The following is a 27,566-nucleotide window of genomic DNA, read 5'->3' on the forward strand; positions in this document are numbered from 1 at the left end:
CAGGCATTCTCATAGTCTGGCATTCCGCAAACTGTGGCAGTATGTTGCTACCGGCACCCTTACTTCCAGGCCACCAGAGTTGTAATGAGGCCCAGTGTCTCTAAATGCTGCAGTGCATAGGAGCTGGCAAAGCTTCTCTGTCACAAACTGGTCCTGGACATAAGCAATACCACCAGGGGAGTGAAGGGGTATTTGTCGCCCTGAAATTATGCAAAATACCCCCCAACTTTATATGCCTCTATTATTTTTTCCCTTCTGTCCTGTTAGAACATTTTCCAGCAATTAACATTCAAACACATCTATTTTAGCATTGCATTGTGTGACAAAATTACTATTGCTCTGAAAGAGTGCAGGGATTAGTACTGGCTTCCAAACTCCCACACTACTACTAAACCAGCAGTGATTACAATGCTAAAGGTGAAACAGGCACAACATAAATGGTACACCTCTGTTGCCCCTTTAGGGTAGAAAGGGCACATAACATGTTATACTCTCCGAGAGGGGTGTATGCCAGCAAGGAAGAATCCAGATAAAACTAGTACAGTGCTATAAAATAAAATGAAATGTCCAATCTATCAAGAGGAGTGTTTGATTAAACAAAAAACACACACATTTAAAAAAATAATATCAACCGACTCCTGTAAAGAAATGCACAGGACATGCAGACCGTTGGATGAAAGGGGCACTCTGGGTATGATGAGAGTGGTATGTAGGGAACTGTCTTTCAAACAAAGTTCAAACTCAAATGTGTGTTTCTTAATAAGATGTGAAGTAGTGCCTTAATTGTCACTCGCACCCTTTAAACCAGACAATAGGGAAAGGACCACTGTGGTATACTATTAAATCTTCTTCTGGTGGCTCAGAATCTTTGAGCCAGACTTCTGGTTGCTTTCCTCTGGGACGAGTCGGTGTTGAAGTGATCCAGTCGGTTTGATGGGATGCAGTCAATGTGTACCTCAGCAAGAGGCAATATTTCAAGACTTTTGGGAGTCTTAGAAACAGGCGATGTGTCCCTACATATTGATTCTACTGTAGCAGTCAGCCAGTTCGACTGATTGCCCCCCCCCCTTATTTAGTCATTTTGCAAAAGTGGATTGGTCCACTCTTTGCCTCCTAAAAGAATCCAATCTTAGCTGCTGTAACACCTGCTTTGCCTTCTGATTTCAGCTACCAGGTTGCTTTTCCCTCTGGAAGTAGGGAGTGGTAACAGCAAGGAAGGGTGGCACAGGTATTTCCAAGATGGCAAACCCCTCTAGTGGCTTCAGCTCCTCTCCTGTGCTTCTCTATACGTCTCTCCACTTTTTTCTGTGTGAAATCAAAAAGACTCTAGTCATTAACCCCTTGTATAACTTTCCTATTTTTTGGCAGAGATACCTTTTAAAGTATCTTGCTTCCACCTCAACCACTTGGGCATGTCCTGTCCTGCAGAAATGGTGTAAAACTTTGTCAGTAAGGATCAAAGGAGAACTCTGGGGCTGGTCCCATTCTTGTGAGGGTGAACTAGTGTTGGGGTAGATCGTTTTTATATAAATAGAAGAGTGAACTTCACCTTATGCACACCATATTAGCATTAAGAATGGATGCAATATTGTTAATATTTTGCAGTTTTGCGTGTATTTTGGATAGTTAATTGAGGTTTGCTAAAAAATTCTTTTGGTGTTGGTTTGTGTCTAGTGTGATACATTTTAGATTTGCATACATGTAGCAACATAAAATTGTGTGAATATAATGGGGTAACACAATGTGCAACTTAACACAATGACATTTAAAAGCGGTAGTCTTGAAGACAAGTGCATAAAAATAGGCAAAGCACAGAAGCTTGTTCGGGGAGAACTGACTGACCACAGTTTGGCAAGGTAGCAGCTGAAACCACATGGGAACGGCTATTTGGAGCTAAAATAGAAGGTCCCGCAGTTTCCATCTTGGAAATTGTTAAGTGAATGGCCGGGGGAGCATCTGCCACAAGGCACATGCAGTCGAGGTATAGTAGATACATTTGAAACAGGGTGAATGGGAGCGGAGAATGACAGTGGGCCTATGACACAGTTAAATGGAGTAGCAGGAAAAAAATTATAATGGGAACAGAGGCCACAGGGATTGGACCAGTTGGAGCGAAAGATGAGAGAACCCCAAGAATAAGTATTTAGAGTGTCAGAGTGCATGCAGATATGAGTTAGCAATCAATCAAAGGAGTTTCATTGTTAGCCCTCCATAGGCTCATAAACGTGCCCATACATAAATCATGCGCGTCAGATTTAGCATTGCAGGTCAGTGACCAAATTAATGCTGTACTAAAACTCTATTGAATGCCATGTTAGGATTCTGAGTCTTGCAGGGAGAAAACAAAGAAGAGGGTTGGGCTTGTATTTGCTATGTCATGAACATTGTATATTAAAGGGGATGGTGCCACAGGGAAAGGCAGCCAATGAGATTGTGGGGATTAGATTTCCATGTATAGGGCCAACCAATTTGACATTTCGGGTAATGACTTTCAAGGGAACATAAGGGAAATGTGGGAGTGTGTTAAGTGTTCTGGAAATATATATATACTGTACCTGTTCTGTGGTTGAGGAGAGACTCAGATTAGTTCAACTCCAAGGAGTTGTCTAGCCTCTCTCCCAACAGCCATCGTGAAATAAAATAGGTTTAATGACAACGTGTCTTCACTTCTTGAGAAGTGGGCTATTTTAGAGTACAGATCCAAGGTCAGCCCTGACATTTGGTGACGCCTGACGTGATCTTCAGGGCTCCCCAAGGAGTTGGGGGTTTCCTGTCCACACATATTGGCTGTGGCACTTTTTTGAAGGGACCGGTTAGTGTGCACAGAGATAAGGAGTGGTTTGCAAGCACAACATGGGTAAACAGCTTGTCTGCTCCCTAAGGCATAGTGCCACATCCCAGCTGTGTAGGACGATTAAGAGGAGCACCACTTTGGAGAGCCTCAGAGGATGTACTGTTTATGTGAGTGCGCTTTGGTGGAAACCAAGTGTTTCTTTCTATTTTTGATAGGGCTGTGTATTGTATCTTTTTGGGAAATTATCATTTGGGATGCTTGTGTATGGAGTCAGATGGGGTGGTTGTGTGAGATGAGTGTTTGGCAGCAGTAAATGGATTGCTACATGTTGTAAGTTTTAATAGAAAATCTATTTTTTACTTTGTTTGTTATTTTCTTTTCTTGGTTAGTCAAAAGTAGTGATGGGAATATTTATGTAGCCAGAAAAATGCAGTGTTGTTGTAGAGAGAACTGTAAAAATGACGAAGAGATAAAAGTATATTTTGGGCCATGGTAGGTGTAATAACATGCTGTCTTTTGTGCATGAGCGTCTTGAGAAGGAATAGGAAAACCAGTTAGTGAGAAAATTGTGGTTTGACTAAGAAGTGTATGAATCATTGTGGAAACATTTTAAGAAATTGGAAATTAATTGGCTTTGTTCTGGGGTTTTCATTTGATTTTTGTGCTGCCGGTTCAGCTGTTAAGTTTTGGTAGGAATATATTGTTGTATCCGGATCAATTTAAGTATTGAGACTCCACTTGATCCTTTGTGCCAGGTGCTTCCAGGACATAAAATAACATGAGTACAAGTAACTAAGGGGAACATGTTTAAATCATGGCCAGAGGAAGGGAAATTTGATAAAAGGATGTTAGAAAATATGCATACCTTTTTAGTTAGGTAGTATACGGGTTCTAAATTAGAAAAGCAATGTCATATTTTAGAGTTATGTACATATATGATGAGAAAAAGGGGACCCACAGGGATATGGAAAGGGGTTTAATCATGATAGGTGCAGAAGGTTCCTCTTTTTTTTATTTTTATTTTTTTATTTTGATATAGCTGAATAAATCAACTTTTCAAAAAAGTCAAAAACAGGAAAATCGATTTTTCATTTACAATCAATAAAACAAGAATAATGTAAAAAAGAAAAAAAACAGATCATTAATTAAAACATTAATAAAAAACTATACACATTTTGATTCCCAAATACACATTTATCTTTGCACATTTACAGATTGAGCTCAGAAATATTATTACAGCTTAATTTCACAAGGCAGGATTGTGTCAAGAAATTGCACTATCGCTTTTATGACAGAAAATTTCATGTTAGAAAATAATAAGCTCCAGATCGGATTTTCATCTAGTTCATCGTTCAAATTTAAGAAGTTAGTGAAAAATGTGGCTCATTGTTCAATTAACTTATCACATGATATTATCAAATGCTGCAGAATCTCCTTTTCAGCAGGAAGCTCACAATAAAGGCATAGTTCATATTAGCTGGAATGATGTTACGCCTAGTGAGCACTTCCCTGGTTAGCCATAAATTCAATCTAAAATGTAAAAATGTGGTCCGTATAATCCCAGAGGGGCATTTCAATAGATAGCCTGCCACTTGACCCAACTTTTTGTTGCCGAAGTTGCTACTGTTGAAATCTTTATATTTCAGACAAGATTCTCGGTTTTTTAGCCAGTCCCAGCGATAGAACTTTGTCTTAGCACACTCAGGATTAGGGGCGTTACCGTTATATCGGCTTCAGCCAGGGTATTCACTACATGGTTACGCCATGTGAGTGGAAAAACGTGATTTGATGAGGACATGTAATGGGCTACCGTGGACAAGATGTTATTATTTTCCAAACCCAACAAACACTTGCGAAAAAAAGAACACATCCACCACTTTACTCTACAAGCCACTGAATTCAAATCTAATTCGAATCGCAGGATTAGCATAGGTGTACAGTTCGGGAGGTGTAATAGCCTTTTCCAAAAACAGGCCTCCAGTTTATTCCATATTTTATCATTAGAATACAGTTTCGATTCAACACCATAAATCATTATGGGGATTACCTTTTGTTCATAGAAAAGAAGAAGATGTTTCAAGGTAAATTTCCCACACTTATAGAATAAAATTCTAGCCTGCGAAATCAGAAATGAAAGTTTAGATTGTAGGTTGATCAAATAAAGGTTGTCAGTAACGGTATTCTGTATTATGAGCCCCAAATATTTGTATTCTGAGACTAATTTCAGGGGTTCTTTTAAAATAGACCAAATGCAATTATTGGATTTGTGTTTATCTTGGTTTTTCCAGGCCAAAATCTGCGATTTGTCCAAGTTCACAATGAGATGGTTCTCTTCAACATAAGTGGATAGGGCAGATAGCAGATTCTGGAGTCCCTTTGGAGTTTGTGATATTAGAACCAGATCATCAGCATACAGTAACCAAGCTATACGCTGACCCCCCAGTTGAGGAGCATCAGAGACAACTTGGAGAAATGATTTGCCCATAACAAAAATGAATAAATTAAACAAAATAGAGGCCAAAATACAACCTTGTTTAAGGACAAATAAGTACTGAAAGATGAAGACAAGAGACCCTCCAAAGTTAATCTCACACGCATAGTAGTCTCTGTGTGCAACTGAATTACTAATGCTAGTAGTGATGCTGGACAACCAAGAAGTTTTAATGTTTGGAATAGTAGTTCACGGTTTATTGAATCGAATGCCGTCCGGAAATCAATAAATGCAAAGTACAAAGATTGTTTCCGGGATGCATACTGAGCTTTAAGCATGTTGATGCTGATGATATTAGGTAGGGTACCAAGCCCACTTACAAATCCAGATTGAAAAAGATCTCTCTTAAGGTGATTCTTGGACCAGTCGTTCAGATCTCTTAGGATTAGATGGCAAAAGATCTTCCCAGGCACATCTAACAAGGAGATGGGTCTATAGCTGGCCGGGTTGGCCCGTTCTCCTTTCTTGTAAATTGGAATGGTAATGGATTGTTTCCAGGACACCAGTATTTTTTGTGATGAAAGTATATTCATGAACATTAGATATAGTATATCGGTCCATAAAGCCGGAAATTGTTTCATTTGCATATTTGACAAGCCATCCAGACCCGGTGCTCTAGAGCGACTGGCTTCATTAATGAAATGTAGAATATCATCTTTATCAAACCTAAGATGGTAGTTAGATTGGGTCAAGGGCTTATGTATTATTGAATCCTCAGGGGGTGCAGCATACAGTTTAGCGTAGTGCTTAACCAACTGCCCTTCACTCACGTCATTGGTCTGGGCTGCAACCTGATGACCTGCAGTCGCTTGGTTGATAATTTTCCTTGATTCTGCAGAGTTTTTGCTAGCCAATAGTTTTAACATATTGCTGCCGTCACTTTGATAAGATTTAGCCTGGATACCTCTTAACCAATTCCTGTATCTGGTTTTAATGTGAGTCAGGGCTATCGCTCGTTTATCACCAGGGAGCTTACAGGCCTCCCTCCTTTCAGCCTGAACCAGTGGTTTGCTAGTTTTGATTTCATGATCAAATATGTGAAGGTGAGGTGTTTTTTTTTGTTGATGAGCAATGGAAGCTGGCTGAAACAACTGCATTAATTCATGATAGATTACTGCTGACCCTTGTTTCCAAGTAGTTTGACCCTTTAGCTGAGCGTCATAACAGGACCTGAACGCTTCCAAGGAAGACTCTGTCCAAATTAACCTATTACTTGCGGTGTTCACTATGACGGAGCCCATAAAATATTGAGGTTTCCCTTGAGTCATATTAAATTTAGAACTCCAGGACACATTAAGCATGTTATGATCGCTCGCTTCAGTGTCAATAACTTGAAAAGATTTTACTTTATTCAACATGTTTGTGTTAACATAGATGTAATCAATGATTCCCTTGCTAGAGGCTCGATGCCAAGTTGCCTTAGCAGGGATATCCTTGAAATATTTACCATTTAACATGAACATGTTTCTGGACTCTACAAGGCTTGTCCATTTAGCAAGGTGAATCATTTCGGATTTCCGCTTTGGGCCCAGACAGTGAAGGTTCAGGTCACCAGCTATAATAATAGTGTCCGAATTGCCATCCAAAATTATGAGGTTGAGTGCTTTATTCATTGAGCCCAGAAACCCGTCATCTGTAATACCCAGCGGATTCCAATAGACATTGATAAGTGCATAATGGATGTCATAACCAATGAGTCTTGATATTTGTATAAATGAATTTGGGGAAAACCACGATTCTGCTTTTAAGGATGAACTCTGCTTGACAGCTGTTAGCAAACCAGAAGCAGGACGCCCAGAGATGCCCTTTACCGCTGGAGTCAGGAGGATATCATAATTATTTTACGATGGGGCACAAGTGAGCCAATATTCTTGTATTAATATTACATCGTGGCCTAAGAGGTTGATAGCCTGATTGTTCATTAAATGCCTATACCCTCTAGAGTTCCACTAATCAAGGACAGAACAATCTCATGAGTGTCCAGATGCTAACACAGTGTATCTTTTAGGTTGCAGTTGCAATTGTGAGTGCAGTTGCATTGCTTTTTATTTGATTGTTGTTGTGTAATTTGCTTCGATGGTTCAGATAGTGTGCGTTCAGGAGAGCCCGGACCTGCCAAAATTATAAATCCGAGGTCAAAAAGCTGGGACTTAACTGCCCAGATAGTATTTACTACGACCCTCAAGTTTATCCATAAGTTCACTGATGACAACTTCAATAGATCAGTAAATTCAACATGCTCAATATCGATGGTTCCGATATCATCGAGCTTGGGAATTTCACTGAATATAGATAAAACTGAGGCTCGGTTCAAATGATACTGTGGAGCCGGCAAGGGTCGACATCTGATAGATAATGAGTGAACTACAGGCCGATTAATGCAAGGGATTACATTTTTTTGTTTTGACAAATTATGAGGTTCATGCAGATTTGTATTCACCATGATATTGGACCCAGACTCACTGCCATTTGTAGGAGTGCGAGCATCAAGAATCTTCACTAATGTGGATTTGATCAGTTCTTCTATGTGATGGGAGGGAGGAATCTTGGGTGATGGCTCATTACTCTTGTTTCGGTATTGCGTCTGTAACGCAGGTTGTATAGATTGAATACTAGCAGAAGGTTGAGGACAGGATATTTGCACTTTCTGAGCCAAACAAGAACCAGACCCACTCGAACTTGCAGTCTCACATGTCGCCAAGCTCAGCTTCTTGAGTGCAGGTTTGGAGGCCATGTATTCGTCCACTGCTTGCCTTATTTCCCTATGACGATCAGATAGGCTTTGATCTTCCAGAACAAACAAGGGATCAGAACATTGTACTTCGTCAATTTGCTTTTCACTAGAGTCATTGGCTACAGCTGCAGCTACACTTACCAAGGCATTCGGAGGGCTATACGAATGGACAGAAGTGCTCTTTTCTAATGAAACCATGGCTGTCTTTGCCTGCAATGGAAGCAAATATTTTTTAGCTATAGCCTTATAGGCAGTTTTAGTAGATGTTGGTGGTAATGAAAGGTTCTTAACAAAGTATTTGATTTGGGATGTTTGCTTGGTCACAGATCTAATATTTTTTGGATTCTTAGATAGATTGCCCTTTTTGTTCCCTAATTTCGCGGGCACATCAAATACATTTTTGCTTGTACCATCAAAAAGTGCATAATTTGGTTTCTTTTGTGAATCAACCATGGGTTCATTTGTAATGTCTGCCAAGTCAATAATAGGATTCAATATAAATGGAATATTCTGAAAATTCTGTGGAGGCTCACCAGGCTGCGTGTACGTTTGGGAGCTTACTGATGTTTTCAAGGTGGGCAACATAGTTAGCCCACCTAAAGCCTCGAGTTTATTTGTGATAAATAATTGCCCAGATAAAATCTGATTAAGTTGGTGAGAATGAACATCAGCCTAACGCTTCAAACAATTTAACTAGAGAAAGAATAGCTGTGTTCACTGAGGTCAATGCAATTTCAGTTAAGCCATTTTGATTTTCAGCCGGTTCAACTGCAGAAAGATGATTGACCCCAGTTTTCCGTGCGGTTGGAGCAAGGAACGCTAATTTCTCCACTGAATTGGTGTCACTAATGTTTGTAAATAAAATTGGTGATTTAGATAAGTTTTTAGATAAAGTATGAGCAGAAAAACATGATGCATTCGTGTCTAAATCAATTACAGCCATGTCGCCCGAAATAGTTATTTTGGAGAGTTTAGAATTGGAAATGACATTATCAGACGATACAGACCAGAACCAGTTAACGCATTTTTCAACACAATGCTGTACGTTAGAGATACATTTTCTTTTGCAAAGGTTACCGTGGGAGCAGTCGCTGTCATGAGCTTTGTTTCACCATCAGGTGTTTTCACATCCAGAGTGCCATGTTTGCCAAAATGTCCATGTGAACTACGATTTTGAGGACGGCTAGATGAGGCGACTTGGTTTTCTGAAAGTCGATTTGACATGACAGAGATGTTTTCATGATCCAAATCATTAGAGTCCAGATGACATGCGTCACGACAGAAAGGTTGAATGTCCATAACCAGTAAGATTTCAGCTTTTGATCTTAATTTGGGTTTTGTTACACCCGTACGAGGTGTGGAGATAAAACGGGATCTTTTTTTGGGCAATCTGGCGAGTTATATGAAGACCCTTCACCGTTAGTCCAGTGAATTCCTGTCATTACGGGCATGCCCGATTTCAAAGTAGTAATGCCTCGTTTCATTGTTAACGTGAGGAGACTCAGATCACAAAACACAAAACTCTGTAAAGAGAACTAAAAGCAAAAAGAACTGCTGCCTAACCACTAACCGCGACAAGCACGGCGAAGCGGCAAAGCGGGAATTACAAGGGCTTTCACGGGTGCGCGCGCAAGCACGTTTATATAGCCACTCCCAGTAAGTGTATGACAGAATGCCTAAACAAAGAGAAAGAAGAGCGTATCAAGGTCTGTTTATGCTAAAGGTTAGTATGTATACGCTTCCTTATATTACTCATCACCTGCTGGGGCTTGAGGTCCGTTCTTTTTCCACAATAGCGCAGAGTAGAAATCAAATCCAAAAGTAACTCAGAAGCAACCCGTGGCAAAGCGGGACTTACAGGGTTCCTCTGCACCACCACTATATGGGTGCTATCCCTTGGTGCCCGCCGAATGATACTCCAATCCACAGGATGAGCTCCCAGCAACTACTCCAGTTGCTGTGGATAGACAAAGGCAAGAACAAACTCCTTCAGAGAGGGATTTTAGGAGATTCAGAATGGGGAGTAGAGGAGAAATGACGCCTTCATCAACGTGGTTAGCAGAGAGGATGTAAATAGGAGAAAAGGAGAAGGTTATGCCCCAAAGGTGGAGGCTTCTGGATAAATCCGATTGGAGAGAATGTCAAGGGGCTATGTCGCCAACCAAAAGGTTAGTTGAAAGACTAAGAGCGGAAGATGAGAGAAGGTCAACATTCTCAACAGGTAGGACTAATGGAAGAAGTGGGAAGGGCCTTCAAAAGCCAGAAAAGAAGATAGGTTTTGAAGGGAACTTGGAAACCTGGTGGCAAAGAGATTGGGACAAAACAGTGTCACAAAGAGAGGAGGAGGTAATGGAACTACACCAGCAAGGCAGGAAAGAAGGGAATAGACAAAAAGAAGAGGTTGGATTGGAGAAATCGAGGTACGGGCAAGTACTTTTAAGACTTGATAAATCATCTATCAAAGATGTTCAGGTAGACCCCGAGGAGAATAGTGCCTCTTTAGGTCAACAATTTTAAAGAGAAGGGCGAGAGATAGATACAGCAATAAATGAGGAAAATGAAGATTGGGAAGATGTGACTGGAGCGCAGTAGCCCTGGCATTCCCCGTTGCACTGGTCACAGAATTAACACAATGGGGTCTTAAGACATGCCATGGTGGCAGCTAGGCGGTCATTAATAAATGCAGAAGAACAGGAAAAATAAGAGCAACTCAATTTCCTTTGCTTTAGAAAGGACAAGGAAATGCTTATTTTATTCCCTGTTCGCTTATGGACCACAATCATTTTATGAAAACACTGGCCTTGCTCACCGCAGGAGCAGGAAAGTGGATCTATGCTTTAGAAACATGTTCTGCACGATAAGGTTAGCTAATGGGGACACTAAAAGGTAGTTTTCAGCTTTAATTGGGGAGCAATCAGAAGACCTCCCAGAAACATTCTGACGGTACCAATTGAATTGAAGTTTGTTAAAGGTTACTTTTGGTATTGTTTTGTGTCTAGTGTGATATATTTTAGATTTGCATACATGTAGCAACATAAAATTGTGCAACTATAATGGGGGAAAACATTGTACAACTTAGCACAATGACATTTAAAACACAACGTTTTCATATGTGGTAGTCTTGAAGACACATACATAAAATAGGCAAAGCACAGAAGCTTGTTGGGGGAACTGGTTGGCCACAGGTTGGCAGGGTGACAGCTGACACCAAATGGGAACGGCTATTTGTAGATAAAATAGAAGGGCTTAGGGTTTCCAGCTTGGAAATTATTAAGCCAAAGAGCCGGATGAGCATCTGCCACAAGGCACTGTCAGTCTAGGGGTAGTAGCTACATTTGTAACAGGGTGACTGGGAGCAGAGAATGACTGCGGGCGGTGGTCCTATGACACCGTTAAATGGATTAGCAGGAAAAAGATTATAATTGAAACAGAGGCCACAGTGATTGAACTGGTTGTAGCGAAAGGCAAGAGAACACTGAGAATAAGTATCTACAGTGTCAGAGTACATGGAGAAATTAGTTAGTGCTCAATCATAGGAGTTTTTTTGTTAGCCCTCTACAGCCTCAAAAAAGTGTCCATCCATTAACCATGCGTGTCAGATTTAGCATTGCAGGTTTGTGACCAAGTGAAAGCTACACTAAAAATGTATTTTATGCCATTTTAAGAGTCTGTGTCATGCAGGGAGAAAGCAAGGAAGAGGGACGGGCTTATATTTGCAATGTCATGAAAATTGAATATTATAGGTGATGGTGCCACAGTGAAAGGCAGCAAATGAGATTGTGGGGATTAGATTTCCTTGTATAGGTTCAACCCGTTTGTATTTTTGGTAATGGCTTGTAAAGGAACATGAGGGAAAAGTGGGAGTGTGTTAAGTGTTCTGGAAATGTACATATACTGTATCTGTTCTGTGGTTGGTGAGAGACTCAGGTTAGCTGAACTCCATGGAGTTGTCTAGCCTCTCTCCCAGCGGCTGTTATGAAATAAACTTGGTTTTATGACAATGTGCATTCACTTCTTGAGAGGTGGGCCATTTTAAAGTAAGAGATCCCAGGTCAGGCCTGACACTGCCTAGCCCCAGAAATATATACAAAAACATTCTGGAAAATGTAAAATTCACGGTGTTAGCTTAGGTATGTCAGAGGTCTGGTGATTACCACTGGGCTCACCGTCTCAGCTACCAGGGCCCAAAAACCCTTCCCCAGTATACAAACGGATGACTCAGCCAAGGGCAAGTTAGAACTGTCGTTTATTCCACAAACAGACAGGGATCCCACAGGAAATTCGAAACAAATTCACTGAATATCCGCTGTCGAGCCCATTTCAGGCCATTTTGTATCATGTCAACATCACAAAATGGGCCCTTCCATAACACCTGTTTGGGTGATTGGGGTAATATCACTTATGGACTACATCTATAGATGTTTTATTATTGGATCTCACATGTCAGGTGGCTGGCCTGCCCCTTCCCCAAGAAACTATCTGTTACATTGTTGCAGGGTCGCAGGATTACCATTGGCCTTTGCCCTCTCCCATCCACCCCTGGATTTCTGTTCCCTGATTGGCTGGAGTTGATCCCCCGAGGCCTGGGACCCAGCTCTGTTCTCAGCACTCTGTGCACCTTCACAAGGTGATGGGAATGACTTTGTGTTCCCAATGTAACTCTTAGTAAAACAACTTTTGCCTGTGAGAGTGCCCTCGGCATTACAATGTTGTTAACGATTCCATGTTTCACTTCATGCCTGTGTTGCTGAGAACCGATCGTCTTCCCACAATGGGTGAATGACCATTGTCTAGCTCAGCTGCATCATGTGGTCTAGGATCACGAAATCAAGCTCTTCTGGTCTGCAACGTATGATGATTTATTCAGTTTTTCTGCAGATGTCTCCATGTTGCTTTAGGTTTGGAATGTGCTCTTTGTCTCTGACCTTGCCTGCGAGTCCTGGCCTGCTGTTCTGTGCAGACTGGTTCTGCTTTTCCTCATCTGTCATCCTGTGGCTTGTGGCCTCATGTAATCCTTATTATAATTACACCAACATTTCTACATATCTATACTGTGCTATGTTTCCCATAGCTTAGTCGTATTTGGTCCTTCCAGGCTCCTTACATGATCCTGTAGTTTCATAGGGTTAGTTGCGATAAGTGGCTGCAAGCTTGCTCTGCATATCTTCGTTTGCCTTTCGTTCAGCGTTTCTGCACTTGGCTAATGAGAAGAACAATAAAAGCTTTTGACAGTATGTATATGTATCTGTCCTCTATTTACACAACTGTGTAAGAATGTTCTTCATGTGTGCACGTGTATGTTCATGTAACTTCGTGCATGGCTGTGAGTTTACTTTGTGACTAACGTTGCTATGTTGTGGTGTCACTAATGATGTCAGCACACTGGTTCCTCGGCATTAGTCAACGTCATCCATCGAGGCATCTGGGTCCATAACCAGTGTTGAGGCACCTGTGTCCAAAAACACATTAGCTGGATAAGGTTTGCGTAGTACAGGGTATCTATCTGCATATGTGGATGTCACTGGCCCTCCTGGGGGCTGTCTGAATAGTGAGTTGCTTCATGCATTCTTAACTTTTCAGGCTGTCATGTTCTTGGGAGTGAGGGAGTGCATTCCAGGGACCCTCTCTTCAGTCCCCACTCTGGTTGACTTGTCGACCACACCACCATACTTTGTCACTGTTGCTTTTGGTAGCCATATCTTCATTACTTCTCCAAAATGTCCATAGTAATTTACATCATCATCGAAACTCAAGGTCATTTAACTGCAGTCCCCTTCCGGGTCGCACCATACCCATTTTGCCCAGTATCTGTTGTCAAAGGGACTGTCAAATGTTGTCATCTCAGTCAGGAACAGTAGGAACTCCTTTATCTTTGCCCTCATGTTATTTTGTTGTTCCACTATCTTGTCCTTTTCTTCACCACTGTTTATATTCAATAGCACTTTCATCCCTATCGTTTTCTCAGTAGTTTTGTGTAATGCAGTTCTTAATCACACACAATCCTACTAGTACTCATTTTAGTGCCCCTAGTAATACCTTCAGTCCGTCCACTAATGATGTTGGAATCCATGACCATATGTATAACAACCAGCTCTGGTCTTTTCTTGTTCCTTTGGCTTCTTCCGCCATTTTGGCATGCATGTTTTATAGTCTTGTCACTGCTTCTGTCAGTGTGCATTCTCTCCATCATTTGCAGGCACAAACGTGCAACAGGAACTCCCGATCTTGGTGCAAACTCCTCCTTCCATTGTTGTGAGACGGTTCAGAACGTATCTGTTCTGGAGAGCCATCAACCTTACTGCGTGGAGCTCTTCTTTTATTGTGTTGAAGCCATTTACTGTAGAGTTTATTTTCTGAATCAGCACCCATCTTGTTGTCTGCAACCATCTCACGTTTGTGTACATTTGCACAGCTGAAACTACTGACGTGAAAAACATTTCTGTCCTACTGTAAAGCCAATGTTCAGGTGGCACATTGTGCAGTGATGCTTCTAATGAGAAAAAGTTGTCTCTTTTCACTCTACTCACTTCTACTGACCTCTTCCTTCTTCCCTTTTCTTCTACTTCCACTGATCTCTTCTTTCTTTTGGTATCATCCATGTTATGGAAGTCCTCTATCTTGTCCTTTTGTGGCATCACCAGTGCTGGCATATTGATGTGTGCCAGCAAGCAAACTCCTCCCCAGTTGGGTGGCAGCTTCTCCTATGCCTGGATCCACATACCCAATATTGATCCATTAATAGCGCTGTGCCAACCTTCATTGATGGCTGCTTTTTTGTGTACCTGCACTCTGTGTTTTCTCCATCCTTCACTGCACCATCATTCTGGAAACATAATGCTGGGTTCTTCAGTAGTTTTACGGGCATTGGTCCAGGTTCATTGTCCACCCAGGTAAGTAACTTTGTGCTCGCATTCCATTCATTCAGGCACTTGTCATGTTATCCTTGTACTGTGTTTAGCGAAGCTTGTGCTAGGGTGTGTGCCTTGCTACCTACTAGTCCCTCCTTCCATCCTTCCGCTGTGTATACCTGGCCATACACAAGCATTTGTGGTCTTTTCCAACATCCTGGTTCTCCTCCTATTTCCTTGACCCCGTTCTTCAGGCAGGGTAATTCCTTCAGTGTTATTGTTTGTGCTTCTCCTTTATGTGGGCGTCAGTTATGTATTGTATTGCCTGGTCTAGTTGCCAGTAATTTTTCATCATGTCAAGAGTCTTTATATAACTGTCTTCATAGGGAAATGTTGCCTTGGACATTCATCTCAATGTTGCTGTTTTCCCTTGGAATCTTCCTTGGGTTGTAACCATGGGTAGGTACATAAGGCATTGTGCTCATGTTGCTGGTATTTCAGTTGCTATACACATTCTGGAGGCACTCATTGCATAGGTGAATAGTGAGCAGACATAGGAGCTATCGCCAGTGGTTTCTTTACCTACTTTGGTCATTTGCTTCTCCACATGGTGTTAGATACTGAAGCAGTATCATCAGTGAGATATAGGTTTACCACTCCCATGTCTGCATCAACACTGCGTTTACCTCTCCTTACTGGGCTTACAGTGCTCCCCTGTCCACCTGACATGGTCGTTCCACCTGCTAAAGTTGGGGTAATGTTAGTAGAGGATACAGCGGTAGTACCAGATACAAGGGATATTCACCAAAAAATGAAAGCAAAAACACCACTTGGAAATAAGAGACAAGACAAAATAAGCACTTTTTTTAATAACCGTTTCCACAACATAATCTGCTTGGATCCTGGTGCAGTTTGAAAATATCAGTTGCCCACCTGAAATGCGCAAAATAAGCGTTATTGGGTTAATATTGCATTAGTTCAAGGCTCATGGACAAAGTAATCCGCCAAAGCAAGAAGGAATAGTTGGTCTCACACAGTCTTTATTCTAAGGTCCTGGAGTACTGCAAATTGGCCTTGGAAAGTTTCAGGATGTGGATCACAGGGAATCATGGAACAGATCAATGTGTGCAGAAAGAAAAATAACAAAAAGACAGTGTACCCTCACTCTAGATGTGTAAGAAATCCTTGCCCTATATCTCCTGCCTGTGAGCGAGTAACCATTGGGTGTCCTCGGCTGGGCTGTGCTGATTCCAGGTTGTTGTTTTGCTCTTCTTGTTGAGGATCGTTGGCCCTGTCAATGTCGGTGCTAGGAGAGGCCACTGCTTTGTAGGGCTTGATGTCACTGAGGTGGTTCCAGACCAATTTGACAGCTCGTTCAGTTCCCAGTTCAACCACGTGTGGTCCTGTAAGCAGAGCATCCAACTTTTGGCAAAAATTCTGCAAACATACTTCATCCCCTCAATACAATGGCGGCTGCTTAAGTAAGTGTTCATTGGCTTTGGTGCAGTGACTCTCTTCTCCGGCTTCAGACTCTCCTGTTGTCTTTGAAGCTGGCGAGAAATAAAAGAGGCACTAGCATTCAAGGAAGTTGTGCACTCGTACATTTCTTGACCCAATACATTAGACACATTTTCAGCATCTTTGATTGCCCTAGTGGGAGGAGCTAGAGGAAGTTGCATGTACCGTCCTGTCACCACCTCATGTGGGGTTAAATGGTAGTTGGACCCAGGCTTTTTGCGCATTGCGAACAAGCCTAAGGAAAGGCAATGGAGCCAGTTTTTGTTCAGTGTCTTTTTAGTTTTGGCTTTAGCATCCTTGACCAAGCCGTTCAGGCGCTGACACACACTGTTTTCTTGCAGGTGATAGGCACAGGAGAATTTGTGCTGGATTCCTAACAAGGGTTGTGATGTGCCGCAACATCTCATTGGTGAAGTGAGGGCCATTGTCAGACTGCAGGACCTCACTCACGCCCCATTGTGGGAATATCTCCTGGACCAGGAATTTTGGTGCTCTAAGGGCATCAGGATGAGAACAAGGGCTGGCTTCAATCCATTGGGAAAATTGACTCACAACCACTATCCGTTGGAAAACTTGGATCAGGTCAACATATTCGACGTGCAGGTGTTCGAATGGACCCACTGGGCGAGGTATTGCTCTTCTCAGTACCCTCAATGTATGAGCTGCAGTATACTGTTTACACACTAGACAATTAGTCATGAGTTCAGCCATGTGTTCCACCAAGTTAGGAGAGAATGTTGTTTCTCCAAAATGAGCAGCAAGCACCTCCTTCCCTGTATTGGTCAGATAGTGTAATTGTGTTAGTGCAATGTGCAGTAATGAAAATGGCATTACCATCTTCCCTGTATTGTTTTGTCCACCTTAGGGCATCTGTCAGAGACACTGTACATCCCCTCCTCATCCACAGCTCTTTTTCTTCCCTGGGTGCAGCTTGCTGTGGCTCCATAATCTGTGTCACTGGTAATGTGTTGTACCCTTCTTTTAGTCTTAGAGTTTTAGCATAATCGTGCACATGGGACAAGGTCTCCATTTCTAAAATGTCACCAAAATAGGTGGCGCATTTTGCTTCCATGTCTGCTGCTTTGTTACCCCTGGAGATGGGCTTGGCACTTCACTATTGCTATTCGCTCTGGGAGATCTATGAGCTCCATCAATCTGCCCAATAGGAGCATGTGCTGTACCAAGGAACCATTAGCATGCCTGAAGCCCCTCCTTATTCAACGTGACAGGCCAGAATTCACTGTGGATGTCACATAGGCTGAATCTGAATAAATCAACACTTCCTTCTTCCGACTCTGCTCCAATGCCAATATTAAGGCTACTAATTCTGCTGCTTGTGCTGAGTAATGTGACGGCAGGCATGCGCTTTCATTACCTAGCCTGTCCCGTCCTCTCTTAACCTCACAACTTCTGTCCCAGTATGCCTTTTCCCAGTGGTGGTTTGTTCTATGGTTGATGACCCGTCAATGTATAGTACATCTCCCCCCTCAAATGCGTCCTCTTGTACCTTGCGACTGAATTCATCTATGTTTGCTGTGCAGTCGAGTGCATAGTTGCCCTTCTGTAAAACCTCAGCAATAAAGTTTGCATCTCACTATCTTGAGAGCCGGGTTTGATAGTAATACCTCATACCCCGTAGGTTCTCTGTGTTGTCAGTGTGCTCTTTGGTCTTTCCAGTATTGCAAAGAGAGCATGATCCACGTAGAGAGTGGTGCTGCATCCCATGGTTATACTTGCGGACTTGTCCACTGTGAATGTGGCTACAGCCAATGCCTGTTCACATGGATAGTGTCCTCTCATGACTGGGTCCAATTTACCCTTGTAATAAGCTAGAGGCTTGTTCCCCATGCTTGTCTTTTGTGTCAGTGCTGCGGTCATAACCACTCCATCGGAGTGTGAGAATATGTAAGATTTCTTTTGATGATCTGCGATCCCCTAACACTGGAGCTGTGCATATTGCTTCCTTCAGCTTGTCAAATGCCTCAGTCATTTCTGTTGTCCATTGTAATGTATTCTCCCCTCTTTGTGCTTATTTCTGTGCGCTCAATAGGGGCATAGTGTAAGTGCTGTAGTGGAATACCCATGCCCTGCAGTAATTACATAGTCCTGGGAAATGCTGCGTTTATCTTACAGCTGTGGATTTTGCTGTCCTGCGTATTGCTTATGCCCTTTCTGGTGTTACTCTTCTGCCATTTTGGGATATCATCTGTCCAATGTACAACACTTCTGTCTGATAATATTGTAGCTTGGCTTTGTCTACCTTGTACCCCTTTTCTGCAAGTACTGTCAACATGTGTACTGTGTCATTTCTACACTGTTCCTTCGTCTTGCTGCAAATTAATATGTCATCTACATACTGTATAACCGTGCTCTCCATATGTACATTGCCTAGGTCCATTTGGAGTACTATATTAAATATGGAAGGTGATTCACAGTAACCTTGGGGAAGTCTTCTATGTCTCCACTTCTTATTTCTAAATAGAAATTATGTTAAGTCCTGTGAATCTGGGTGTAGTGGTATAGAGAAGAATGCATTATTCAAATCTATGACTGTGAAGTAGGCAACTTCAGTGGGGCTGCAACACACAATTGTCACTGGATTCGGAACTAAATGAAATTCTGCTTCTCCAATGTGGTTAAGAGGGCGCAAGTCCTGTATAAAACACCATGACCCCCTGTCACCTTTTTGACAGGGTACACAGTGGTGCTGCATGGTGATTCTGATGGCACTATGATGCCCTGCTTCACTAGTGCTGCAATGGTCACATAAATGCCTTTTTCTGCCTCCCTTGAAAGTGGGTACTGCTTAACTTGTGGTAAAATTGCTCCTGGCTGCAGCTTTATTTTCATTGCTCCTATGCCCTTCAGAAGCCCACATCATTGGGACTTGTGGTCCATAGGATGCTGGGGACCTTTGCCAAATTCTTCTCGAGAAAGGTTGGTGGTGCTTTCAGTGCCATCGCCATTCTCTGTGGTACGTCTCTGTAATGTATCCTCACCCAATATGTGATGCTCATTTCGAACATCTCCTGGTCTAATCTGTTGTCTTCGTCTGTAACTCTAGTTAACCTGTATCCTTCAGCCACGGTGAACACTGCTCACCATGGTCCCATGCACTGCTATCCAGTCGTCCCCTACTATCACTGCTTCTAAATCTAGTGGCACTATTGTCCCTTTCTTCTCATCCAATGGTATCTCTGGCCTGAATAAGTACTCATTTGGAATGAGCCACATTTTCCCCTGAATCCCTGGGAGCCATGCTATTATTATTTCAGTCCCATATTGGAACAGCTCCTCGTCTACTGGCACTCCCCTCTGTACCATCTGTCCACAATAGGTCTGAATGATTTCCCTCACATTTAGAAGGTGTATCCCTGGTGTGGAACACACTATCCCCTGGTTAGTGAATGAAATGGTCATGTTAAGTCTGCTCATGATATCTCCCCCCAGTATGTTTACAGGTGTCTGTCAAGAATATAGTAGGGGCAAAGCTAAGTCATGTTCTCCTCTAGAAAGTGCAATATCTTCTGTAAAAGGAACCACTTCTGTTGCACCAGAGAATCCTTGAGCATTCATGGCATCGTCTGACATACTATATTTCCCTTCCTGGATGCAGGATTTAGTTGCCCCTGTGTCTACAAATAAGGAAAATGTTTTGTCACCTATCATCACCCCTACACGTGGTTCCTGTGCAGGGTTGGGTGTAATCAATAGAATGGAACACGTCAAGTCCGTCTGTGGGCTGTCCTATTGAGAGCATAATGGCATTCCGTTTCCCAAGAATGGGTGCCCCCCACTAGAGTGACCCCCATAGTTTCCTAATGGGAGTCGTTGTCATGGAGTCTGTGCTTGCAACCGTCCTATCATTTGGTTGTGTACTGCTCTGCATCTGTGGCATTTGCTGTGCCGTTTATGCGTGTTGTGTGTTACCTTGCATCTGTGGTATCTGTGGTGCTTGCGAATACTACTGCATAACATAAGCACTTGCATTTGTGGTGCCTGTGTCATGGGTTGGTGTGTCAGCGGGTATGCATTTTGTGTCTGGTCCTCGACATAGAACTAATTTTGTCCTCCTTGATATGCTGGCTGGTATTGCATTCCTGCATTTTGTTGTGCCCCTCACCTGCTTCTGCACACCCTCGAGATATGCCCTATCTGTCCACACACCCAGCACTGGGGTGGTTCTCTCATTTGCCTCTGGTATCCCCCAGAAAACCTCTCTGGGCCCTGCTGCATTTGCTGTCCATATCCTCGCAACCCCCCCTCGGATATCCCTCTTGGTTCTACTGCATCTGATGCCCATGCCTGCATCCCCTTGGTGGGCCCCCTCTTCCTCTGAACCCATGCTGCGCATCCCCCGCCCCATGAACCCACCTCCCGCGGGTGGTGGTGTATACTGCATCTGTGGTGCCCATTGTCCTCCCGTGCTTGGTAATACCGCCCCTTCCATGGCATATTTAGATAGCTTCTTCTGTAATAACTTTGCCTCCTCCTGCTTTCTTTCCTTGCTCTTTTTCCTTGCATTCTCTTGCATAAACCTACATTAATGTACTATCATGAGTTGTATTTCTGACCATGGTTTTGCTTATATCCCCACCAACTTCTTCAGATGCCTTTGCACCTGTTCTGGTAACCCGTGGCATAGTATATGATAGAGTAATGCCACTGTTTTATCCCATGGTTCTCGCATTTCAAGGGTGCCAGAGCTCTTGAATAGTCTGAATATAGTATAAGGGGTCTTCGTCTTCCCCCAATCTCCTTGCCATAATCGCACTAATGTCTGACGTTCCTGGGTACTGTGTCCATAGAGCTAGCCATACGGCCGCTCTGCAGTTAGCAAATGGATCGCCATAATGCGCTGTGTCCTGAGTGGTTACTCCTGGGTACCCCGACCTTTTCCATACATCATCAGCGGCTTCCCCGCGGATCGCCACCAATAGCCCTTTTATATCTCCCACTGCTAATTTCTGTCCTGCTGCCATCCTTTTCATTTCGAATATCCATTTCCCCATACTGTGGTTAAAAGTAGTGTACACCACAAATGTTCCTTATCTATATGTTTCCATTGTAGGTATTAAGGTTGCCCCCTCTCTTTTCCAGTGAGGGCAACTGTGCAAACCAATCTGCCCATTCGCTCCTCGTTTAGCCTGATTTGCCTATGCAATCTCTCAACGTCTTTAGTGTCAGCAAATGCCCTGGCTGGTTCTCCCGTCCTTCATCCAGGAAGGTCTACAAGCCTCTGCACATATGGAATTAGGTTGTCCATACTGCGTGATACATCCCTGGACTGTCATGTTCTCTCATACTTGTCACCTGTAGATCTCCCGGTGTCGCTTTCTATTTCCTATGTCACACTTCTATCTGCACTTCTCCCCATCGATCGACGCCTGGGTTGCCCCTTTCCTTTGTCCTCAATTCCCCTACGTCCTCGTCTGATTCAGTGTCTCCCATGTCACTGTCACTATCGTCCATGAAGCTTAGCCGCCTTGAGGTCATGTCTTTGCTTAACTTCCCCTCAAAGTCGATTAAGTTCCTGCTGTCCACCCTCCCATAGGACCCCACATCTGTCCTGTCCAATGGTGTAGCAGTCCTGACATGTGTGTCGCTGTAGTCTTTCTCCGTTCGCCTATCTCCTCCCACCTTGTCATCTATCGTGCCCACTCCCCACTTTATTCTTATGTCTCTCACTGCGCACTCCTCCTCCTCGAGTCGCTCTATTTCTCAATGTTTCCTTTCCCTTCTTACTAAAACTTGCTTTTCCTTCTCGTCTTCCTTCCTTTACCTCTCTAACTCTTCAAGCTCCTTCCATCTCCTCATCTCTCGCTTCTCCCGTTCCTTCTCTTCTTCCCTTTGCTTGTCTCTTCTAACTCTCTCACGCTCTTCCTTTTCTTCCTTCTCTTGCCTTTCTACTTCATCCATCATCTCTGCCCATTCTCGTGCTTTGCTGCTACCCTTATGACCCACTATTTCTTTACTCGTCCCTGCTGGTTCTCCCGTTGTCTTCCTATCCAACTTCAGAAGAATCTGCCCTCCTACCCACTCGTTCGATGCTATCCCGTTTAGCCCCTCCTCAGTGCTTGTCTGGGTCTCACTGTGTGCTCTGTTCCCATCCCATGTTTGTCAGACCCCTTTCTGCCCCACCTCCTTGGTGTATGGTGGAGAATGGAATATTGGATTTGTGTATCCATCCATTGCCTTTAGCTCCTATATAGGGTATAACCCCTGTGCTCCTGCTTCAGCACCTTCTTTCTCTTTCTCAGGAAGAGATGGAGGAGCGAGGGCCAAGGGTGCTGCACCTGGTGTCTCCTGTAGGCTCAGCATCCATTGACGCCTCGCTACTTCCCACTCGTCCTCCTGGAACATTTTCCAGAGTTCAAATATCGGCATGCGATTGGCCAATGTCTTCCCCTTATAGGTGTCTTGTATGTGTGTCTATAATGGTTGCTGCGCATTTTTGGATAAAGTTCTGCATTGTGGCCATGGTTTAGTCTATTTTCCTTCTGTGCTTTTCGTCCATTCTGCTCTATATTTACAAATCTTGTCCTTATATCGTGGTAGGGCCTAACATAGGTGGTGTTGGGGTGTATCCCACGCACTTCCCCTGATACATTGCTTTCTAATTACTTGAAGTCGAGGCTATCCATACTTCCGTTACTATGCACGCACAAAAAATACTTTCATTCTTTTTTATTAATTTCACAAATACCAGTTCTTCCCGAGCCTCTGGTTCCCAATCAACCTGTCAGGCGTGTTCTGTGCAACACCCTTTTGCAACTCTCTGCCTCATCATGCACACCCACCAATCTTGCTTCTTGGCCTTCCGCGCACCACCGCCGAACAACCTACTCCATCAAATTTTAAATTCTCTGCAGCAACTTCTGTACCTTCTTGTGCTGTCCCAGTCCTATGCACAGGCCTACAGGTGACATCGCCACTTGACTAAGTAAGGGAGTGGTAGAGACCACTTACAGTGCTCACAATACTCATTTCTCATCACAAAACATTTATTTTCACAACACTAACATCAACCCAAAGCTGTCTTCCTGCCTGCTAACAGGGGATGCCAATATTTCTCGTTTTCGATCTGTACCTACAGCGTCGCCTTGTAGACAAAACGCCTCTGTGAGACTTAACCAGAAGAACACCTCTGCAATCTAGGCTAGCTCCCTTTGCTAAGCCTTTGCACGGGGATACCAACATCCATGAGCCGGGCTAAAATGCCCAATCCACAGGGAATCCAATATTCAAATAACTTTGGTCATCTGTACCCTTAGTCAATAGACTAGGTTAATCATCAGAATCTTTTACCTCAAGGCCAAATGTTCCCTAACCACATAAATGACATCTAACTCTGCTCCTTTCCCTACTATGCTTTACAATATTCGACACTACTAAACAATACTTGATAGTACTTCAAAAGATACTCAACAATACTTGTTACCACCACACACTCAACATTACTTTACCATCACCCTCATTTGACGTGTGGCTGAGTCAATACTTACACTCTGTGATCTGCTGCAGCTGTTCGGCTACTGGTTCCCGCAAAACTGCCATATCACAGTGCTGGTCTGCTGGGCTCCTCACTGACCACTGGCAGGATATTTCCAAGCTGGCTCCTGATGGCCTTTGCACAGGGTTGCACCTCCCCGTATGGCTGATTTTCCACAAGGTGTCCAGAAGCCCTCTAGGCGCTACGGTGGAAGAGGCGGCTTCCACAGAACGGGCTTAGCCAACCATACCTCTGCTACCAACTTGTTGGCTTAGGTATGCCAGAGGTCTGGGGGTTACCAACGGGGCTCACCGTCTCAGCTCCCAGGGCCCAACAACCCGCCACAGTATACAAACAGAGGACTCAGCCAAGGACAAGACAGAACTGTTGTTTATTCCACAAATAGACAGGGATCATACAGGACATCCAAAGATTCCCAGAATCCCTGCTCCCAAGCCCCATTTTGTATCATGTCGATATCACAACATTGACCCTTCCCAAAAAACCTTAGATTCTGCTGAGTTAGGTGATTGGGGTAGTATCACTTATGGACTACACCTTAAGATATTGTCTTATTGGTCCTCAGATGTCAGGTGGCTGGCCGGCCCCGTCCTGAAGAAACCATATATGACATTATAGCAGGGTTGCAGGATTACCATTGGCGCTGCCCTCTTCCATCCACTCCTGGATTTCTGTTCTGTGATTGGCTGGGGCTGATTTCCCCAGGCCTGGGACCCAGCTCTGTTCTAAGCACTCGGTGCACCTTCTCAAGGTGATGAGAATGACTATGTGTAACCAATGTAACTGTTAGTACAACCACTTTTGCCTGTGAGAGTGCCCTCAGTGTTGCAACGTTGTTAACGATTTCATATTTCACTTCATGTCTGTGTTGCTGAAAACTGTTAATTTTCAAATCGCGGGTGAATGACCATTGTCTAGCTCGGCTGCATCACGTGGTTGAGGACATTGAAATCGAGCTCTTCTGGTCTGCAATTTATATTTATGAGGATTTATTCAGTTTTTCTGCAGATGGCTGGTTGTTGTTTTAGGTTTGGAATGTGCTGTTTGTCTCTGACCTTGGCTACGAGGCCTGGCCTGCTGTTCTGTACTGCCTGGTTCTGCTTGTCTTCTTCTCTCATCCTTTGGATTGTGGCCTCATGTAAGCCTTATTATAATTACACTATAATTTCTACATATCTATACCGTACTATGTTTCCCATAGATCAGTCGGATTTGGTCCTTCCAGGCTCCTTACATGGTCCTGTAGTTCCATAGGGTTAGTTGCGATAAGCAGCTGCAAGCTTGCTCTGCATCACTTTGTTTGACTTGCGTTCAGCGTTTCTGTACTTGGCTACTGGGAAAAATAATAAAAGCTTTTGACAGTATGTATATGTATCTGTCTTCTATCTACAGAACTGTGTAAGCATTTTCTTCGTGTGTGCACGCGTATGTTTGTGTAACTTTGTGCAAGTCTGCGAGTTTACTTTGTGAGTAACATTGCTATGTCGTGGTATCAATAATGATGCCAGCACACTGGTTTCTTGGCACTAGTCAACGTCATCCATCGAGGAATCTGGGTCCATAACCAGTGTTTAGGCACCTGTGTCCAAAAACACATTCAGTGGATAAGGTTTGAATGGTTGTCTGAGAGGTTATCTATCGGCCTATGTGGATGTAACTATGCCCTCCTCGGAGCTGTCCGAATAGTGAGTTGCTTCATGCGTTCTTTACTCTTCGGGCTGTCATGTTCCTGGGGGTGATGAAGGACATTCCAGGGACCCTTTCTTCAACAGGAAAACCAGTTGCTAATTGTTTGGGAAGCATTGGTGTGGTAACACTGTGTGAGACTACACAACACTTATCTGCTTGGTATTAGGTAACCCACCTTTTGGTATAGGTCTGTACTACACAAGTTGGTACTGTGACTGAGCAGCCAGGCCTTTCCCATGAGGTGGGTTAACTAATAGAAAGCAGATAAGTTGTGTGTAGTCTCAGACACTGTTGCTACACAAATTCTTACCTAACACTGGTGGCAGCGGTAGGATTTGCGTAGAGTGGTTAGTGTTAGGCAACGTTTGTGTGCAATACCCTTTGGGCCCATTACACACAACTAGGACTACAGGTGTAAGCAAAACTAACCTTTGGTATTAGACCATACTACATAGTTTTTGGTAGCAGACCTGAGCAGCCAGGCTTATCTCAAGAGGGTAATGTGAGCAGTAATGATGTTACACAGAGCTCTACAATCACAGGTGTTCAAATAAACTCTCACACTCAAGGTTTATTGGTTAACTCTTATTAATTTATTGAACAGTCAGTTATAAAACATGCACAAGGAGGAGGCAGTTAAATATCATGCACAAATATACTTCAGTACTGTACACTCTAAGTTTCTGAGGTATTCAGAATACTTTGAAGGAGGAGCAAAAAGGCATAGGTTATCAGAACATAAAAAGACTACAATTATTTCTTAGACAGTGCAGATATTTTGAGTTCACCAGCAGAGTCAATTCAATTCAAAAGGCTAAGACAAAGTCAATGGGCTAAAGTCTTAGATAGGATAAAGCAGTTCTGGTAAGTAAACGGAAAAGTCTCTGCCAAAGTTCTCAGAAGTAGTTTGTAAAAAGAAGAATCACATGTTGGGTCACAAGCTGATTAGGCCTGCGAGTTGTAAAGGTTTCAAGCACTTTCACCGCGAGAGGTAAGTACTCTCAGTCTCATTTCACAGTACCTTACAAATGAAGAAAAAGATGCAGCTGAAGACTTCTGTTCCTGGCAGTTCCTGCAGATCTCACTGTTCATGGGCCTCAGTCGTGGGGGCAAGAGGGAGGACGTCGGGGGACTCCTGCACTGCACTGGGACAGTCAAAGTCTGGCGCTTGGCAAACTTCAATTTCGGTTCCTGTGAGTAAAGCACACAAACTGGTGTTCCCCTCCCTGGTTATACGATTTCCTGCAGCACTCTGAGGAAATTCAACCAGCTTCGAGATAAGGTGTCCAGGTGGCTTATAGTCGAGTTGATTGGTCCCACCAACTCAACGTGAGAAGTCGTCCTTGAAGTGGCTTCTCTGCCGAAGTGAACTTGGTGATTTAGATTTGCAGCAGGGCTTCACCGGGCAAACCAACGGTCCAGGAGTTGCAGCAGCCGTCCTCTTCAAGCTCGTCTTCGGTTCTTTCCAGTGGTCGACTCTGCCTTCCAAGCCAAGAGACTCGCCTTTTATTCAGTTCTCTCCCATTCATTCCAGCCTAGATGTCACTCACCCAGCAGGGTGGCTGTCCTTGCCGGACAGTCAGCCAGCCAATCACCACAGAGTACATTTGGGTCTCCTAGGAGACTAGGCACAGGGATTTTCGACCACCTCCCTCACTTCCTGCCCACCCCAGACACTCGGCGCCAGAGGCGTTCTTCAATCCTGAAGCCTGCTAAAGTCGAAGGAACAAAGTAACCAAACTTGATTTGGCTCGCAGAGCAAAACTCGAGAAGGACCTTTCCACAAGGAAATGGTTAAAATAGAAGACAGGGACCTGTTTTTACAGAGGGGGCTCAGACGCCAACTTGAAAAACATGACTCCCGCGATTTAATGCTACTGGCGCTCACGGTCGGGAAAATCATGGCAGTTTTTTGTAAAACCACTGCCACCAGCCATTCTGAGAGGAAAGGGTAGCATTTGAATGCTAAATGAGTATCT

The sequence above is a fragment of the Ambystoma mexicanum genome, chromosome 6q (assembly GCF_040938575.1).
Source record: "Ambystoma mexicanum isolate Mex_15411 chromosome 6q, UKY_AmexF1_1, whole genome shotgun sequence".
NCBI classification, from domain to species: domain Eukaryota; kingdom Metazoa; phylum Chordata; class Amphibia; order Caudata; family Ambystomatidae; genus Ambystoma; species Ambystoma mexicanum.